The following is a 9,286-nucleotide window of genomic DNA, read 5'->3' as shown; positions in this document are numbered from 1 at the left end:
TATTGGGCCATCTTACATCCAAGGAGTAGCCATGGCTGTGGCATTGCAGGGAAAGGGAGGTATTTTTCCAACAAACAAAAGGGTCAAAAGGATAGGCGGCGGGGCCTGGGGGGAGCTGCTTTGGGTGTGGCCGGTTGGGACATCAAGTGAAACAGTGCCCTAATAAGCAGAGAGGAGGTCAGAGAAACAAGAGCCAGGCGTGGTGGCGCACGCCTTTAATCCCAGCACTTGGGAGGCAGACACAGGCAGATCTTTGTGAGTTCAAGGCCAGCCTGGACTACACAGTGAGTTCCAGGACAGCTGGGGCTACAGGGAAATGCTTTCTCAAAAAGGAAAAAAAAGGCGTAATAATACAATTTGCTACTATGCATGAGTTGGTATTTCCAAAGATAGTTAAGGTTAGTCCCATCCCCCAGGCTATGACGGTATTTACTGATGGTTCTTTTAATGGACAAGCAGCTTATGTGATTTATGGGCAAAGTTATTTTCAAACTCTCCCTGCTTCAGCACAGGTAGTGGAACTTCGTGCTGTAGCTGCAGTGTTCCAGCTTCTGGCCTCAACACCCTTCAGTCTCTATACAGATAGTCATTATGTAGCTCGGGTTCTACAGGAAATTGAAATAGTGCCTTTTATTGAAACAAGGAATGTTCAAATTTGTTTACTGTTAAGACAAGTGCAAAATAGTATTAAATCTACAAAATATCCTTGCTATATAGGGCATCTCCGAGCGCAGAGTGGTCTTTCAGGGCCACTAGCTTTGGGGAATGCCTTGGCGGATAAAGCCACTCAGCTTATAGGATTGACTCAGGTAGAGCAAGCTACAAATTCTCATGCCATTCATCACCAAAATAGCCAAAGTTTGAGAAAACAACCTCATATTACTAAGGAAGCTGCAAGACAAATTGTGCGACAATGCTCATCTTGTCCTCAAACACAAATTGTTCCTTATTATGGGGTTAATCCTAGAGGGCTGAAGCCTAACCAGTTGTGGCAAATGGACATTACTCATGTTGCAGATTTTGGCAGATAAAGGTATGTACATGTTACTATAGATACATTTTCTGGCTTTATTATGGCTACTGCACAAACAGGGGAAGCCACAAAAAATATTATAACTCATTGCTTGACTTGCTTTTCCATAGCTGGGATCCCTAACGTTATAAAAACAGATAATGACTCTGGCTGTACCAGTCAGGGATTCCAATGTTTCTGTTTGCAATTGGGCATTGAGCATAAAACTGGGATACCATATAACCCACAAGGACAAGGTATAGTGGAAAGAGCTCATGGTGCTTTAAAAACACAATTACAAAAAAAAAAAAAAATGGGTAGCTATATCACCAGACACCAAGTAATCTTTTACATCATACTCTTTTCATTTTTAACTTTTTGAATTTGGATAAAAATGACCGCTCTGCGGCAGATAGAATGTGGCACCCTCAGTCACAGGATACCTATGCCCAAGTCAGGTGGAAGGATCCTTTAACTGGACAATGGAATGGCCCTGACCCTGTATTGATTTGGGGAAGAGGGCATGTTTGTGTTTTTCCACAGGATGCTGATGGAGCCAGGTGGCTGCCAGAAAGGCTGGTGAGGTTCGCTGGACGAGTGCCAAAGAAAAAAGAAGTAGAAATGAATGATGAGGCGACAGACGTGGCTGATGATGATGTTCCTGCAAGTGATCATGGCTGAATTATACTGGACTTATGTTCCTGATCCACAACATTGCACCCCACGATATGGGAGGAAAAAGAGATAGTAGTGACTGTGAATGACTCTTGGTTAATTGCTCAGCCTGCTTCAAAATGCCTGATGATTATTTTGGATTAGGAAGTGGGTTGCCTATTTGTTTTGTTAAAAATAAGTCCAGGTGTGTACAAGTAGATGACTGTGTGCTTGTGGGAAAAAGTGGATATTATACCAATGTCAAAGTGTTATTGCCAAGAGATAATAGAAAAAACAAAAAATTTTCTCCGCATTTCCACCCTGTAAGCAGCGGCAGATATTCTAAAAAGACTGAGAGCCACCTTATGTGCTTTTCCTCCTGTCTTTGTTTTCATCTGGTCTCAGTAAAGTTATTTATGCCTGTGGCAAGTCAAGGCAGCTGTGCATGATATGAGATTGAGCTCCCTCGCTGTGCATGATATGAGATTGCGCTCCCTCCCCTAACAGAGGCCAGTAGTCAAAGACGGGTAAGATCTTCTGGGACAAAGTCAACCTAAGACAGGGCGTAGCTGATGGAAGCTACGTGCCGATGACGGGTAAGGCTTTGTTCTGGCAGAAGACAACCTAAGGCAGGCACGGTCCTTCTGTCCCAGATATAGCATAATCTGGGGTTATAAAAATAAAAAAAGAAGGGGGAGATGTTGGGGGCTGTTTGTTTATTATGTACATTGAGCTGTGTCAGGCTTGTTTACTGAGTTTGTGTTATGCACACCAGTATCTAATCTGCCTTATCAGGAGGAATATGTTTACATGGAGAGCCTCACAACACCTGACCTTGAGGCAATAGTGGTAAACAAAAAGATCAAAGAAGCCTTTGAAGTATCTGACCGCTCCTTGACCCTCAGATACAGGTGGGGAAAACAGCTGTTGAAAGGAATTGAGTTATAAAAAGGAAAAAGGCAGAGCTGAAATAAACCGGGGCCGCAGTCACCACTGTTAGCCCTCCCAAGTATCTTTTCTGTCTCTTGTTCTTTCTTTCAATCCTCTCTCCCCCTTTCAGGTACTGTCTGTCTTGGCCGGCTGGCACCGGCACAAGGGTGGTGATTAGGGAGTGGCGAACTCTAGGCATCAGTCTCATGATCTGCCAATGGGAGCAAATGTCACAAGGCATTCCTTGTGGCTCCAGTGGTTGGGCCATTGCCCCAGGCCTGCTGTATGGCTGTCAATAAGACTTTCACCCTACGCTCAAACCTGTCTCCCACACCACCTGTCTTTGTCTATGTCTTGTAGAACAAGGAGTACCATCAAGCGAAATTCATTTGGTCTTGAAATATAAGGTCTTAACAATCATCTATGATGGCTAATCTTGAATAAGAAATGTACCCAGAGGGTAAGGTCCTACAATTGAAAGTTGTGAAATTTGTGAAAAGACAAAAATCACGTGAAAGGAGAGAGCCTAAATTGAGAATGCCACTGAGGGGATTCCCTGTTTGAAAATGGCTGCTTAGGAAAGTATTTCCCCAGGGTCAGCACATAGATGCCAGTGCTGCTGTGATCCAGGGAGGGGGGACAAGTTCCATCCTGAGCTAGCAGCATGACTTAGTATGGCTGTGTAGACATGAAAGATGCAAGAGTAAGGGGGTCAGGGAGGTTTGCACCAAGGTTCTGGAAAGTCACTGAGGCCAAGCAGTGTGTTCAGGATCAAATTCCCTTCAAAGAGGCTCTGAGAGGTCATTGCAGAAAGCTATGAAGGTGAAGTTTGTGTTTCAATGGAGGCCCCAGGATGTTGGGAGATGTCAGGTATGTGGGGCAGCTATGGAGGAAAGCTGCAGGCATGAAGTGGAGACAGCCCAAGAGAGAGTCCATGTGTGCCACAGTGGCAAAACTAGTGGGCAGGGCTGTCCAAGCCTACTGAAGCCCAGATGATTTCATCATGATATCCAGATGCCAGACATGGAAATTCAAAGTTTGATTTTGTCCTCCTGGGTTTCTGTCTTGCTTTGTTACAGCCCTTCTTTGTTACCTCCCTATTCTTCTGTTTTGGAGTGGGAATGCATACTTGGTGTCATTGTATATTGGAAGTATGTAAATTTTTTTTTTTAATTTAAAGAGGCTAACAGGTAAGAGCTTGCTTGACTCTCAGAAGAGACTTTACCAGGGTGGAACTTTTCATTGGTATGTGCACATGCATATGTAGATGTGCTCACCTGTGTGTGCACATATGGAGGCCAGAGGTCAGTGTTAGATGTCTTCCTCTGTTAATTTCCACCTTATATTAAATTTTTACTAATTTTTTTTGTGTGTGTACAACATGCATGTCATAGTGAGTGTATAGGTCAGAGGAGAACCTTTGGGAGTCGGTTCTCTCCTGCTACCATATGGATCCTGGGGATTAAATTCAGTCGTCAGGCTTAGTGACAAGTGCTGTCACCCACTGAACCAACCTTCTGGCCCTTCAACTTATTTTTTGAGAAAGGGTCTTTCACTGAACCTAGAGCTCACTATTTTAGCTAAACAGGATGGGCAGTGAGCCCCCAGTCTCTGCCTACCCAGTGCTGGGATTACAAGTCTGTGCAGCTGCACCTGGCTTTTATGCAAATGTTAGGGAGCAGAACGTAGAGCCTCATGCTATACAGCTCTGTAACCTCTGGGCCATCTCTCTAGTCTCAGGGTGTAATGTTAAGATTTAAAAGTGATATGTTTGGGTGTCAAAATGACAAGAGGTGAACTTCTGATAGTTTAACTTGATTGCCAACTTGATGGGAATTAGAATCACCTAGAATACAAACCTCTGGGCCTATACATAAGGGTGTTTCTAGAGAGGTTTAACTGAGGAGGGAAGACCCACCCTGAATGTGGGCAACACCATGTTATGGTTTGGGATCCTGGACTGAGTAAAGGGAAGGTGAATGGAACACCAGCATTCATCTCTCTCTGTTTTCTGAGAGTTGTGCAATGTGACCAGCTGCCTCTTGTGTCTGTACCATGCTTTCCTACCACAATGGACTGTACCCTCAAACTATGAGCCAAAATAAAACTTCCCTTCCTTAAGTTGTTTGAGTCAGGCATTTTGTCACAATGAGATGTAGCATATGTGGCCTGAATGCTATTTCTTTCCTGATGCAAGTATAAACACTGAGACAAGTGTGATCAAAGAAAATACTGAAGACCACTTTCTTATCACTTTAATGAATTAAGACAGTTCTAGCTCTCTTCAGAGTTATTATTCTAAGCACAGAATCTAAGACTTGTAAATCAGCAAACCTCTGTATAACCACCCCATGGCTGAGGAGCTTTAGGAAATAGAACTTGAAGCTTCAAGTAAAGTAAAGACCAAATGAATTTCTTTTGATGGGACAAAATTAGTTGTTTAAGGTCTGGCTGTGGTGGTTTGAATGAGATTGTCCCCCATAGGCTCCAAGTATTTGAACAGCACTGTTTGAGGAGGGTCATGGAACCTTTAGGAGGTGTGACCATGAGGGAGGAAGCACATCACTGGGGCGGGGGGATTTGAGAGTTCAAAGTCATATCCCACTTCCAGTTTCTTTCTCTACTTTCTGTGTCTGCTTGTAGATGTGAACACTTAATTTTCTGCTCTGGTAGCCTCCTGCCACTTCCTGCTGCCTCTTACTGCCTCCTGAAGCCTCCTGCCGTGCCTCCCCCACCACAATGGACTTTTATCCCTCTGGAACTGTAAGCCCAATAAACTTTTCTTTATAGAAGTTGCCTTGATCATGGTGTTTTATCACAGAAACGAAAAGTAACTAATACAGTGACTAACTTCGGAAAGCATCACTGTGATAGAACTGAAGAGTCACAGAGTAGCAGTCAGTTCTTGGTTATCAGACACCCTAAACAACCAACACCCTCACCTATCAATATCCTTCCCTGACAACACCTTACCTACCAACACACCTAGGGTATTAGTTACTTTACTGTTGCTTATTGAAGAAAGTTTATTTGGGCTTACAAATACAAAGGGAGAGTCCATGGCAGCAGATAGGGAAGGCATGGCAGCAGGTAGCCAGAGAAGGAAGCTGTGAGTTCATATCTTCAACTACAGACATGAAGCAGAGAGAGCAAACTGGAAGCAGGGCCCAGTTATGAACTCTCAGAGCCCACCTCAAAGTGACCTGCTTCCTTCAGCAAGGACATATCTCCTAAACCTCCCCAAACAGCACCACTAACTGGGGACCAAGTGTTCAAATTCCTGAGCCTATAGGGTCCTCATTCAAACCACCATACCAACAAACACTGTCACTTACCTACACATAACATTCCTACCTACCTACATCCCCAAGAATCAACACCTTCATTTACCAGTGTACTTACCAATACCCTTATCTACCAATACCATTACTTGTCAACACCTGACCTACCAACAGTATGATCTTCCAACACCCTCATCTAGCAACACCCTCACCTGCTTTCACCCTCACCTGCCCATATACTTACAAGTCCATACCTTCACCTGCCCACACCATCTGCCCACATCCTCACCTGCCCACACTCTCAACCCACCAACACCTTCACCTGCCTACACCCTCACCTACCAAAAGAATGCTGGTCAGTCTTTTTCTTTTTTAAAAAATATTTTATTTATTATTTTTATTTTATGTGTATGTGTGTATAGCCTGCATGTAGGTAAGTGCACCTATGTCATATAATGCCTGTGGAGGACAGAAGAGGCTGTCAGATCCCCTGGAACTGGAGTTATGGACAGTTGTTAGCTGCCATGTGGGTGCTGGGATTTGAACCCAGGTCTTCTGCAAGAACGACCAGTGTTCTTAACCACTGAGCCATCTGTCTAGCCCTGCAGGTCAATCTTTTCAAATCAATATGCACTTGCCTATTTATCTTCAGGACAGGTGTCTACAAAGACAGATTACAAGATGAATGCTTTTTCTTGTCTTAAAATTTCATGAAATTGAATATCTACAATAAGGCCAATTTATTTTTTAACCAATTTTCATTCATAATACAAAAATAAAGCACATAGTTGGTTACCTGTTTCAGTGACTTTGACGAGGTTTTTGACTGAAAGATGCCTTTCCTTTACATACTTCCCAAAGCTCCTATAGCTTTCAGTGCTTAGCTCAGGTTTTCTGGCTTGTGGTAGACAAAATGTCAAATGGTTACTTAGAGATGTATGCAAAGTTAACTCCAAGACAAAGCAGCTCTTAGGTCAGTTGCAGTAGAAAGGTCAGTGCGTGCGTGTGTGTGTGTGTGTGTGTCTGTGTGTGTGCGCAGTTACTGGGGGCAGCATGTCTTCCCTTATGACCTCCAGCTGTATGTCTATGATTCCTGAATGTGGAAGTCAGCATATCCAAATGGGCATTGCTTTCTCTCCTGGTCACTGTAGCCACACCATGGCAACTGACTGCTGTCTCTGCTTTTCACCTGGGGAAGGTGAATTGGGCATTGTCCAGAGCCACTGGCGGTCCCCAAAGGAGGTATTTCAATTCCTATATGAGGTTACCATGACAGCAGGTCTTTCTAATGTTTTCCAAAATTTGAACTTCACTACTGGAAAAGCAGTACCAGTCATATATCAGTGCAAGAAAATATGTCATGTGCACGACAGAATAGTATTCAGACATGAAAAAAACAAAACGCTGTAGTTTGCGGTAACATGAATGAACCCGGAGTCCAGAATGTTAAGTGAATGTGTCTCCATGAAAGATAAAAGCTGTGTTTTCTCCTGCATGTGTGGATATTAATAAGTAGAGAGGAGAATGGTAGTCCTGAAGCTTGGGAGGGAGTGGAGAGGAAGTCAGCATGGCTGAGGTGTGTAAGGACACAGTGTGATGGAGGAATGACTTTTGTGTTCTGTGCACAGTAAGCTAACTATACTTGACAATAGTTAACTGTATGTTTCCAAGTATTGAGTACAGAGGATGTTAGATGTTCCTAACATAAATGATGAATGTCTGAAACCACTGATGTCCATTCACTGTGATCTGACCTTTACAGCTGTATTCATACACTGAAATCTCATGTGGTACCCCATAAATGTATACAGTAGTTATATGTCATTTATAAGTTTAAGACTACCAGGAAAAGGAAAACATTAGATATAATTACTTCTACTTTTGTTCCTGCTTCTTGAAAACATGAATCCTACTGTGAGACACACTGAGGACTGCCTCAGATGCCCTGCATGGCATTTAGAGACCTGCTCTTTGAAGCACAGGTAGAACTAAGGTCTCCCAAGTACCTGGTCCCCAAATGTGTTCACTCATGGCAACCACTGGAGGAGCTCCAGGAAGTCCCTCAGCTGAGCTTACCACCTCTGGGGATGAGACACAGGGCCAGTTAGTTCTAAAAGCCCCTTATCTCCTCAAGAAGTGAACACAACTAATGATGTAATGACACTCCTGGCACAGATACCACAGAGTTGAAAACAGGTGTTCAACACATGTATATGAATGTTCACAGTATGGCCATTGACAATGTCAAAGATGGAACTAGCTGAGGAAGCCCTCAATGGACTGCAGACAGACAAGTGACCATCAACAGATGGCAGGGCATTCAGGAGTTGAAAGGTGTGAAGCACAGAGGCAAACTAGTCATCCATCAGTGCAAGAAAACTCTTGGTGGCATTCTCCCTGTGAAAAAAGCTAGAGTCAGAAGGCCACATGATATTGAATCCATGACATGAACTGGCCGGAGTAGTAAATCCAGAGACAGAGCCTGGGGCCAGGGGAAGTGGCTGCATACTTGGTATGGCATCCCTGTGTGGTGATAAGAAAGTTCTGGAACTGGACAAAGAAGTTGCACAAACTGAGGCAAAGGCTACTTGGCAGTACACTTTCCAGTAGTTAAAGTGTTAAATCTTATGTGTCTCACTCTAAATAGTGAAAAGACTGGCCAGGTGATACACAAGTTTAGGAACAGTGAACTAGAAGAGTGTCACCATAATATGGGAAGCCCAATAATCACCAACTGTGGTTTGAAGTCTTCATGGTGAACTCCCAGAACCACTGAAAATTCCACATTAGGCCATTCTCAGGGATTTTAAATGTTCTTTAAAACATTTATTTTTGAACAAAGTTTGTCCATTTGAGGGTACATTTTCATAAGGATTTTAAATTTATTTTTGTTATAGGACTGAGGGATTTGCACATGAAATGCTGTTGCCTTATTTCAGAGCCATGCCCCCCCACACACACTGGGGGATTCTAGGCAGGTGCTCTATTGCTGAACTACACTTCTAGACCCTCTCTGGCAGCTTCTAGGCTGGGGCTCTGTGGCTGAGACATAGCCCCATCTCCATTTCTACAAGTTTTGACAGAGTTTCCAATTAGTGTCATACCTAGGCACTGTAGGTACATGTGTGGGTTTGGTTTCTGGTGCAGTTCCTTCAAGTTGGCCTGTAGCCACACCCTGCCTGGAGGGATTGTTCTCTTGGTTGGAAATTTGATTTTCTAGGAAGTCATGTGAAAGGAGCTGCAGAAGTGTGGCCCATCTCCATCTACTTACCTGCTGTTGGTGTGGTACATCTGAGATATGCCCAAGAGGTCAGCAAGTTGTTTCTCAGTAGCACTCCTTTTCATGGGCTTGGGGGCTTGTTTATCCAGCCAGTGAAGGACTCTTGGGTAACTTCCAGTCCTTACGAAT

Source organism: Nannospalax galili, unplaced genomic scaffold, assembly GCF_000622305.1.
Source record: "Nannospalax galili isolate Female #2095 unplaced genomic scaffold, S.galili_v1.0 scaffold960, whole genome shotgun sequence".
NCBI lineage: Eukaryota > Metazoa > Chordata > Mammalia > Rodentia > Spalacidae > Nannospalax > Nannospalax galili.
Note: the sequence above shows the minus strand (reverse complement) of the source record.